Here is a 12,104-nt window from a genome sequence, read left to right on the forward strand (position 1 = left end):
ACGACCTGGCCTAGCTAAACTAACACTAAATGCCACAAAACATTACTAAACAAACTCAAAAACAAACATGCGATCATCTCCTACCCCCCTAAAAAGTCAACGTTTACGTCCTCGTAACCAAACATACCTGATCAAACAGGTTGGGAAAACGTTCTCGCATAGCCTCCTCGGGTTCCCATGTGGCCTCTTCTACATTATGATTAAGACCGTCTCACCATTCCTTGTCTTGCGTACCTTGCGGTCTAAGATCTCTTTAGCAACCTCGGCATAAGATAAGGACTCATCAAGTTCGATGTTCTCAACCACAAGCACATGTGACAGGTCACTCACATACTTCCGGAGCTGTGAAACATGAAAGACGTTCTGAACTCGATCCAAAGCAGGTGGTAAAGCTAACCTGTAGGCCACCTCACCTACATGATCAAAAATCTCATATGGACCGATAAACTTCTGGCTCAACTTACCCTTATTTCTAAACCTCATCACTCCTCGCATCAGTGACACTTTCAAAAGGACTTTGTCACCTACTGCGAACTCGATGTCCCTGCGGTGGAAATCGGCATAACTCTTTTGACGATCCTGAGCTGCTTTCATCTTTTGACGAATTAGCCGAACTTTTTCTACCATATCCTGCACCATCTGTGGCCCTAAAACCACCGCCTCTGAACTATCATCCCAACAAGCTGGACTATGGCACTTCCTGCCATACAAAGCCTCGAAAGGTGCCATCCCGATGCTAGTATGGTAGTTGTTGTTATACGAAAACTTGATCAAATCCAGCCTGTCCTCCCAACTTCCACCGAACTCCATGGCACACGCTCTCAACATGTCCTCCAAGGTCTTGATAGTCCTCTAAGTCTGACCATCTATTTCAGGATGGAAAGCTGTACTCATCTTTAAGGTCGTACCCATCAATTCCTGTAACTCTTGCCAAACTTCGATATAAACCTCGCATCTCGATCTGACACTATATCCTTAGGTATACCATGCAACCGGACCACATGTTTCCTGTAACTGAAAGCTAGCTGCATCTTAGTCCAGGTATCTTTCATTAGAACGAAGTGAGCTGATTTTGTTAACCGATCGACGATCACCAAAATCATATTGTTACCTTGCTATCTCCTTGGTAACCCCATGATGAAGTCCATAGAGTTCGACTCCCACTTCCACTCAGGTACCTCGAGTGATTGGATCTTACCCTGTGGTCTCCGCTGCTCACCCTTGACCCTCTGGCAGGTCAAATATCTAGCCACGAACTCAGCCACATCCCTCTTCATATTAGGCCACCAAAAAGTCTTCTTGAGGTCCTTATAAAGTTTGTCACCTCCTGGGTGAACCGAATAAGGAGTACAATGAGCCTCTGTCATGATAACCCTCTTCAAGTCTGTATCATCCGGAACACACAATCTCCCATCAAAATGAACACTCTCATCTGCGTGGATAGAAAACCTGGAAACAGTGCCACTCTCCGCCCTAGACTTCCATTCTTGGATCTTAGGATCAAGGTCTTGTTTTCTCTTGATATTCTTATACAAATCTGGCTCGATTGTCAAATCCCCGACGGTATCCCCTTTCCGAATCATATGGATCCCTATCTTGGACATCTCATCCCTCAGCTTCTGCAAGGACATAGCTGTACACAAAGAATGAACACTCTTCCTACTCAAAGCATCTGCAACGACGTTAGCCTTATCCTCGTGATAGATGATCTCCATGTCATAGTCCCCGATCAGCTCCATCCATCGTCTCTGTTTCATGTTAAGCTCTCTCTGAGTGTAGATATATTTCAGACTCTTATGATCTAAAAACACCTTAAAGGTTGCCCCGTAAAGGTAGTGCCTCCAAATCATAAGAGCAAAGACAACTGCACCCAGTTCCAAATCATGAGTAGGGTAGTTCTCCTCATATGGTTTCAACTGCCTCGACGCATAATCTATAACCTTCCCATTCTGCATCAAAACACAACTCAATCCATTCTTTGAAGCATCAGTATATACTTCAAAGTTCTCACAACCCTCTGGTAAAGCTAGGATAGGAGCTGTGGCCAAACGCTCTTTTAAGGTCTGGAACACCGTCTCACAACTCTCATTCCATCAAAAACTGGTCTCTTTCCTCACCAAAGCGGTCATAGGTCGTGCTATCGTGGAAAAATCTTTCACGAACCTCCTGTAGTAACCAGCTAGACCCAAGAAACTCCGAATCTCAGTAACATTCTTCGGTGATTCCCACTTGGTCACTGCCTCAATCTTGCTAGGATCCACGGACACACCCTTTTTGGATATCACATGACCCAGAAAAGCCACCTTTTTTAACCAGAAATCACACTTGGATAGCTTGGCATAAAGTTGATTGTCTCGCAAGGTCTGCAAAACTAACCTCAAGTGCTCCTCATGTTCTTCCTTAGTCTTAGAATAGACTAAGATCTCATCAATGAAGACGACCATAAACGTGTCCAGGAATGGACTAAAAATCCGGTTCATCAGATCCATGAAAGCTGCTGGTGCATTTGTCAAACCAAAAGGCATCACCACATACTCATAGTGACCATAATGGGACCGGAAAGCTGTCTTGGGAATATCCTCATCTGCTATCCTTAACTGGTGATAACCTGACCTCAAATCGATCTTAGAGAACACCCATGCGCCACTTAGCTGGTCAAACAGATCATCAATCCTAGGCAAAGGATACTTGTTCTTCACCGTGACACAATTCAACTCCCTATAGTCGATGCATAGCCTCATGCTCCCAACTTTCTTCTTCACAAACAACACTGGTGCTCCCCATGATGACACACTAGGCCGAATATACCCCTTGTCTAACAGATCATGTAACTGTTTCTTCAACTCTTCCAGTTGTTTAGGTGCCATATGGTATGGTGCTTTAGATTAGACCTGGCAAACAGATCAGGTCGTGTCGTGTTCGTGTTCGTGTCAACTTTAAACGGGTCACCACTACCCCAACCCTAACCCGACCCAATTACTTAAACGGGTCATTTGTCTCAACCCTAACCCAACCCATTTAATTTTTCTATAACCCAACCCGACTTGTTTAACCCATTTATCTTTTAGCAGGTCATGTTTAACCCATTTATCTTTTAGCGGGTCATTTTTAACACCCACCTAACCCGTTTAACCCAATAAACTATTAAAATAAACCAAGCTTTATAAGCCTATTATCCCATAATTAAGGAATAAAAATACTTTTTTTTAAAGTTGTTTGGGTAGACTATTGACACTTTTAAATAAACGGGTTATTCGTGTCGGGTTCGTGTCAAAAGAGCTCAACCCTAACCCGACCCATTTAAGTTTCGTGTCGTGTCCGTGTCAACCCAATTACTTAAATGGGTCACAACGTCTTGACCCTAACCCGCTAACTTCGTGTCGGGTTCGTGTCGTGTTTTCAGGTCGTGCCAATAATTGCCACCTCTACTTTAGATATATGGCCTGTTCCCAGTTTAAGTTCCACATTGAATTCGATATCCCTCTTTGGTGGTAACCCCGGTATCTCATCAGGAAATACATCACTAAACTCTCCCACCACATGTATATCAGAAACTGTCAGCTGTTCCACGCGTTGATCTCTCACTTGTCAAAGAATCAAGGGGCACGTTTTCCTCAAACATGACTTTAAGGTCATGACCGCGATGAACTTACACTTAGGTCTCAAAACAAACCCCTTATAAGACACCCTTATACCCTTAGGCCCCTTTAAAGACACTTTCTTTTGTCGGAAATCTATCTTAGCATCATACTTACCCAACCAGTCCATCCCAACGATAACCTCAAACCCATCCATAGGATACTCTCCCAAGTTAACCGGTAAGTCTACCCCTCTAACCAACATGGACACATCCCTATACAACTTGACACATGACACCGACTCCCCCGAAGGTATAAACACATCATCTTTTACAAGCTTAAACTTCCCCAGACCCATAGACAAAGCATGACCTCTAGACACAAAAGAGTGTGTTACCCCAGAGTCAAACAAAACAAAAGACGGTGTATTATGAACAAGAAAGTTACCGGTAACTACATGGGCATCATTCTCAGCTTCCTGCTTGCCCATCATGAAGAGCTTCCCGCTGCTTTTCTGACCTCCACCCTTGACCGAGGTGTTAGAAGTACTCGGCTTAGCTGCCGAGGCCTGAGTTGCACTATTGTTCGGGCGCTGTTAAGATCCTCCACTGTTGCGGTTAACACCGCCATTGTTGTTCTGCCCTCCACGGTTACCCTACGACCTAGATGGCCTATTGCTAGCAAAACTCTGACTCGGACCCTGTGAGAAACTTCCCTGGTAAGCCCCCGACGTTCCTCCAAATCTGGAACTGGTACAGTCGTACTTCTTGTGGCCTATTTCTCCACAGCTGAAGCATGTAAGGTTGGAGTTGTCACTAACACTCCGTCCACCACTCCTACCCCATGCTCGCGATCCTTCAGAGAACCCAGCTCCTCCTGAAAAAGCCCTTGCCTGGCCAAAGTTACCCTTCTTGTGACTCGACGGGTTGCTACTCCCACTCTCTGCTTTCCTCTTCTCTGTAGCGGTTCTCTCCGTAGATTCCCTGGATAGATCCACCAACCTCTCTACTTGCCCATCCCTCAGATATACATCCTTCAGATCGGTGATAACCCCAGCTGGTAACCGGTTCATGATCTTGGGTGCCAACCCCCTCTTAAAACGAAGAGCCAAACCCCTTTGCCCTAACTGCATGTCTTCCGCATAGCGAGATAACTCAAGGAAGTAGTCATAGTACTCTGTGACCGTCATGTCATCAGTCATGGTAAAGGAATCGAACTAGGATCTCATCTTGTGATGGATGTGTTCCGGCACAAACTGTTCCCTCATAGCGCTCTTCAAACCCGACCACGGTATAGCACCGTGCCCCTCATCCTTGTAGTAAGCTCTGGCATCTTCTTTTACATTCTACCACCACACTGTAGCTTCACCTCTCAGGTAGTACACTACCTGCTCAACAGCTAACTCTGGCGGACACTTCACCACTTCAAGGGGACTCTCCATCTCACGGTGCCAGTTATCGAGCAGCTTAGGTTCCCCGACGTCCTCATAAGTTGATGGGTTGAAGCGGGCGATGATATTGCTCAGGTGGGTAGCATCCACCGGTTTCTCAGCCCCCTTACCCACATTTTTAAGAGCTTCAAGGAGTGCATCCTACTGCTCGATCATACGAGCTACCTCATCTGTGGACATATCAGATGCTTGAATATACGCGACAGACCTATTTGGCGGCATTTTGAGCTGATAAGTGTAGACACCTCAAAATGTCTACCTAGCCTTAAGGGTACCCGATGATGAGGCTCAAATCTAATGACTAAATGAAAATTGACAATGTTATAATTAAAGGCTCTTTACGCTTATCTACCGAGAAATTACTTAAAATAGCCCAAAAACCATCTTGAGCCTGCCACATATTCCATTCATTTCGTCAACCCATTTTATTAATTATTAGCCCATTAGCCGATCCAAATAATATAATGGTAAATGAGTGAGACTACATGGATTAGCATGAGGAAATTAAAATGGTGTTAAGCGTAATTATCCACTGACCAAAGACCATGAAAAGTGCCAGACAAAATTAGTTAGGAGTAGAAAAGGGGAAGATGTATTTGTCCATAAGGAGTCTCGTAAAAATTAACACAATTCCTTACCCCTATTAGAAAGTGGATTAGTAAAAGATTAATTTGGCCGGTGAAAATCTATCTCTAGGCAATTCCAATTTCTCTCGAACTCCGATTAGCACATTACTATAAATATTCTTGTTAAGACGAGACAGAAAGGGGAGACGGACAGACGAAGCACAAAATAATACCGACAACCAAGATCAAATCAGTCCCATAAATTCAATACCTTCACAAATCATCCGTCTCAAACATATTATCCCAGTTTCAAATCAAATCATACAAATAAATCATCCTAGTTCATATAAGCGCATAAGAGCCGTTAATTAACGACAAAGTCGAAATTCATTAATAGTCAACATCCACATAGGCGAGGGAAGTCACACATCAACAAGTTTTTTCTTTACTCTTTCTTTTTCTTTAAATCTTTATTTTACCTTTTATTTATTTTCTCTATTTTATTATCTTAACTAGCCTATTAATTTGTCAGTGTAAATAATTGTATAAAGTTTGTTACTAACTTTCTTTTCTTTGTCTTATTTTCGTCAAATATATAATATTACAAATAAATAGTAGAGGCCGTCAGTTTGATGGGCGATCCGGGTGCCTAACACCTTCCCTGATCGTACCTTTACCCCCGAATCCGCAATCTTTGGTTCAGACCGGAGTGACGGATCAGTCCCCATTCCAGGGATCAAAAGGGGCCTTTTCCGTTAACTTTATTTTTGTATGTTTTTTTATAAAACCTACTAGCGACTCCACCTATTTACTATATTTTCAAAAAGTTTTTCAGGGATCTCACAGTGGCGACTCTGCTGGGGACTTTATAAGCGGGTAAGACTTGAAATTTATTTATATTATTATATATTTGATCGACTAATTTTCTTTCGTTTTTGAGAGGAAATCTGTCCACTATTTCCATAATCATAGCCGCTGGACTGTGTCAAATTTTCTTTCTTTGTTTTACTGATTGTCATTGATGATGTCATGCATGTCTTCACGTCAAAATAAATATTGAACATGAATTCTATAGCTTTAAACAATCAGTCCGTTTTTCTTAAGACCATTGCTTTTGGTCTGAAATAAGACGGGTAACATGTCATCATTTTACAATAAAATGTTGTTATTTTCTGATAACATGTTACCATTATTGTTCACATCATTTTCAGGGTAAAAAATGTCACTTCTAGTCATAACATTTTGTGAATTAATTAGTTACATTTTCTTAAAAAATGGCAACATTTTATCCGTCTGACAAATAAGACCAAAAGTGTCCGTCTGAAACAAGAATTTGTGTTAAACAATTAAACCTGCATCGGCCGATAATATTTTATGTTTGCTTATTGTTTTTTTTCTTTTTCTCTTTTTATATTTTGTATATTCCGAGACAAAAAAAGGCATAGGCTCTCCGTAAGTCAATATTATGCCATCTTAAGCTACCATATTCACCCTCGGTAAAGTATGTTGTATACTTAGAAGGTCCATTCGACCGACTAGGCCTTACACATATTTTCCACCTCATGACGTCGCGTTTTGGCAACTCGTCTGGTCCATATGACTGGGGGAGCACAAAAGCGAGAGATACCCTCGCGGTATTTTAATGTTGTGAGTACCAAATTTCTTACCCACAAACCTAACCATAGATCCCGTAAAACCTTTGTTAGGACATCTTGTGCGTCTTACTTCTTAATGCTTTGACATGTATAATTTCTCTTGTATGATGCATTCAAAAAAACAAAAAAGACAAAAATGGTAGTTTAATTTGCACTTGCTAATTTGATTTAGACGTGTTTCAGCTACCGATTACTTCAGTAGGCATCATGTACAAATTCAGTCTAAACACTTGCTTTGAGTCCTTACACGTTCGAGGTTGTTTCTTGTAAATATAATCAGCATCATGTGTAACTGCATCTATATCCCAGCGTCTTGCATAGTAGCACACTTTACTGCATAGACAAAAGTTACCTTAGTCTTTGCATCAGGTCTCATATCATCACTACATCCATCAGTATAGCATGCATTACTTATATATACCCAATTCACATCTTGCGTCAGTCCTCAGTTCATTAGTCGATACGATGCGTCAGTCCTGCACATGCAAAAAAAAAAAAAAAAAAAAAAAATCTGTAGTTCCATTCTTAGAAGATGTCTCATATAGAGCATGCATTACATTATATTTTATATTTAGGCAGTAGTAGCGTTTTCCTCTCAGCATTGCATATAGTGTCAATAGTGCATCAATAATACTGAGCATGTAAAAAAAATAGGTACTTGCATTCAGGTCTTAGCTAGCATTAGATACATATGCATTCACCATTTTACCCCATTCTAGTCCTGTCTCCTATAAAAGAAAAAAATCGTTTTCTAAAAGCTAAGATGTCATGATCTGGGATAGGGAGGAGTAAACAAGACCCTAATTTTAAATAGCCACTCTAGCTTGGGAACGAAAGAAGGGTACAAGAAGACTAGGTAATACAAGCTCACATGTAGTTTCCATCAAAATTTGATTAATTTAGGACCATCCAAGTCCTTTCTCAATTGCATATGCATAAAAAAAAAAAAAAAAAACTAAGAGTAAGAACAAAAATGTCAATAGAATAAGAAAATTCACTCTTATGGTCATATAATCTCATACGAGTGTTCCTGACATTATCTAAAAAAAAACTAGTTTACATAAGTGTCTAATTATAATAGGACCATTCTAGTCCTTTTTGAGTTAAATAAGTGAAAAAAAAAAAACGAGCATATGTCATTTTTATTAGTCACTTGTTCTACTTTTTACCCTTAACTAGTAGAATAGACTTGAAATACTTTAGGTCGTATCTTTTTAGTGTAGATCAGTCGACCTCTTAGAGTCAGCCTAAACGAGGGCGTGCACTAGACCATCTTTTCCATCTCTGTGGTGTGATAATTCCTTGATCGCCGTGTCTCTAACTAGGTCACCTATAGGTTTGGAGATTCCATCTTTCTACTTGATTCGTTAATTTTCCATACTTCACGTGACTACTAGTTTAAATGAGCACAACTCTCTATTTACCAAATTTGACAATTTCTGATATTTCAAATGACCACTAGATGAGCACAAACTCATGTGATCGACCATTTTTAGCAAATATTGTCATCCATTTCCATTGAGGCTAGAAATCTCGCCTCAAAAACGTTAAAACCAGATTCTCAGTACACCCGTGTCCAAACATACCAAATAAGACACGGGAGCGCGCACTCCGTGCTATTTTAGAAGTGACCACAAGTCCCTTAGAATGAACTTAAGACATGAGTCTAAATACCAATACAAGTTCAAGCAGAAAATCCAGCTTCAAGACTCTCAAATATTCAAGGAGAGAAATTATGATCTCAAATAGACACAACTACAGTCTCAAAAGACTCAAAAATTCAAATGTCAAAAGGCAAAAATTCACAAGACAAAAAAAAATCCAGCCAAAGTTGCAATTTTATCCCGTATCCAAAATCTCAAAAATTCAAAAGACAAAAAAAAAAGTTCCAGTCAAAAAGAGAAATTCAAAAGACAAAAAAAAGTTCCAGTCAAAAAGAGAAAAAAAAAAAAGAAAAAAAAAAAAAAGGTTCCAGAAAAAAAAATTCCAATCAAATTGTAGAGTAGTCACCTTTTCATTTCTCACACGAGTCAAATCCGCAGTTACTTTGTCTCCATTCCTCTTGGGACGATCCTTTCATTCATTTAGGTGAGTGAGAGAGGCACACAGGTCTCCAGTGTCTTCTAACACCATGGACCCTTCTACTCCATTCCATCTATCACCCTCGTTTAGCATCTAAGAATTCGGTGGATGTACACTACACTTATACGGTCACAAAAGTATTTTATTTCTATAGTATTAGTTTTAGGTAATTAGCCGAGCTTGTTAATGTAAAGAGGGCAAAACTCATTTTATAAAATGAATCTCAAAATCCAAAAAATAAATAATAAGAAAAAAATTTGGCACAATCATGACCCATACTAGGTCGGAAGAGAAAAAAAAGAAAAAAAGGAGAAGAAAACAGGTGTGCTAGCTAAGTGACTGTTGCGTGACTGACACGGAAAAATACCTGATGTAACATGGGGACAATCACGACCCACACCAAGTCGAAGGAAAAAAAAAAGGGAAAAAGAAAATACCTGAACAGGGGGCTACCACAAAACAGAGTGAAGAGTCAGACCAGGGGCATATGGAAACACTAAGCGCATATGTTTGACTACATTTAGACGATATACGACCAAAAAAAAAAAAGTTATAAGGACTTACAAAGCAATGACGGTTCAATAGGCACAACACCTAAGCAGCTAGAACTAGAATACTCCGTCCCCTGTCCGGATCATGCTCAATAACAAGTTTTTTTTTAGAAAAAAATTTTTTAACAGGACTAGTAATGGATGTATCACGTTTCTATAGTCTATTTTAGATATAATGCATCGTCAGTTGGCTAGTGTGGTACTTGTTGTCTCAAGCACGTTAAAATCGTCAGTAGTATATACATCGTCAGCATCATATGTTATCATGCATCATCATCATCATCATCAAAATCATGATCATATTGTTGAGGTAGTTGTATTGTAAACACTCAAGCACACCACTTGATTTAAAAAATAAAAAAAAAGCATAATTTCAGTTCAATCATATTATCAGTCAAGCTTGGCATTAATGTCACAATTGCGCCATCAATTGAGTCAGGCACACGACTTGATTCGCGAGACCGATAAAATTATCGGTTCAATCATCAAGCATACGACTTGACCGGTGAAAATACGGAACGAAAAAAAAGCATGAATTTGAAGTCGATCAATAAAGAGACAGAATACTTACGATCCGATTTGGAGCTTGAATGCAAGAATGCGAAATCAGTCAAAAATCACGACTGCAGGTTTGTTGATGCTCGATTAATGATGGCTAGGACGGCTCAAAGGATTCGACGATGCTCTTTATCAATCAACTCGTCGCGAATCGGGGCTCGGACGATGGCTATGGCGGCACATCAATCGTCAATTATGTCCCATATCAGGATATTATGCTTGAAAATTAATGGAAAATTTGAAGATAATCATTTAAAGAGCATTAATTGAAAATCAATCGACAAAAAAAAAAGACACACTTGCGTCTATGGCACTCCGTAATCAGTCATCCGGTCGCCAATCGGGGGCTCGAATGGCGGCACACCTCCGCGGATTTCCTTCTATATCAGGAGCCAGGTCAACGGTGCTCCGACACCGACCATCTTGTTGCCAATCAAGCGCTTGAATGACAACCACGACGGCGCAATCGCTACTGAGTTCGTCCCACATCAGGACGATACGATTGGTTGCTTGGAACTTCATAGATCGAAAATGGAGGAATCTCCCTTAAACTAAAAGAATAAGAAAACTGAAAATTTTCCCGCCTAAATGCTTTTAACTAGAAATTGGGCCTAACTTTATCTAAATATGTATTGGACCTAATATATGGTATTTATGTGTCAAAGTATCTTATCAAACACCGCAACTTCTATAGTTGGGCCAAATTTATTTCATTCATTATTATCTCATTAGTCAAATATATGTATTTTAAATGTCGTAAATTTTCTATTTAAAACATATGCAGATTTTACTCATATTATTAAAATCAGTGTGTGCTTTTCACCTTTTTATTCTTTAAATTTTTTACTCCGTTTAAATTGTTACTCCGTATATTGTAACAAAAATTAAAAAAATAGTTATATGCTTCAAATGCGTAAAAATAAGCATAAGTTTTTGTAATTAAACTAACAATCTTCTTTTTTTAATCATAAACTTATTCCGAGTAAAAATGTAAAATTCGTTCTATTTTAATTCTTAATATTTTTACACATTAACAATTGTAGATAATTACAAATAAAATTCAAAGTTTATTTATATATTATTATTATTAGCTCTCATTGTTAAGTTCTCTACACATGATATTCTAAAATACCGTGCTTTAGCACGGGCTCTATACTAGTTCAAAATCAATTAGAAACAGACGAATTGGAGGGAAAAATTAAGGCGCAAAATGGAAAGCTTTGTCGGTTGGATGACTCTCCATTCTCCAGGAAACAAGATAAGATTCTTCCTCTTCTAATCTTTTTGAGAAGACAATTCTTGAAAATCAATTGTAGGACTGCTCATACAAGTCAATAAAATGGTCCGCTTCAATTTCTCACCCGTCTTTTAATTAAGCGTATTTAAGTGTCCGGTCTCGCTCGATTTTAAACCCGCTCTTGTAAAATAAAATTTGGCCTCTCTATTATGTGAAATAAAATTTTGCAACTCTTCAGCCCATTTCGTGAAATAAAATTTTACGATTTTCAAATCTATTTCAAAATGAAATTTTCAAGTCATTTGGTGGCAGCCCACGACATGCATTTAAGTTCTTAAAATAAAATTTTTTCGAACTTGCTCTTTTTTTGCGAAATAAAATTTTGCAATTTTCAAACTTATCGGTCGGCGGGCTCTAACACGCATCT

The 12,104-nt window shown here is 39.4% G+C and overlaps 1 long non-coding RNA gene across 3 annotated transcripts; it reads right to left on the reverse strand.

Moving 5' to 3' along the window:
* Window positions 1–7,373: 7,373 nt before the first annotated feature.
* On the reverse strand, window positions 7,374–9,855 carry LOC141611710 (uncharacterized). Of its 3 annotated transcripts, XR_012528703.1 has the most exons (3): window positions 9,769–9,855; window positions 9,260–9,446; window positions 7,374–7,725 (listed from the first exon to the last, which is right to left on the reverse strand). It is a non-coding gene; the product is annotated as an uncharacterized LOC141611710 (long non-coding RNA). The 3 variants fall into 3 exon arrangements; XR_012528704.1 differs by lacking the exon at window positions 9,260–9,446; XR_012528702.1 differs by lacking the exon at window positions 9,769–9,855 and having other exon boundaries at window positions 9,260–9,762.
* Window positions 9,856–12,104: the final 2,249 nt, after the last annotated feature.

This window comes from Silene latifolia, chromosome 11 (genome assembly GCF_048544455.1).
Source record: "Silene latifolia isolate original U9 population chromosome 11, ASM4854445v1, whole genome shotgun sequence".
In the NCBI taxonomy this organism is placed as follows: Eukaryota; Viridiplantae; Streptophyta; class Magnoliopsida; order Caryophyllales; family Caryophyllaceae; genus Silene; species Silene latifolia.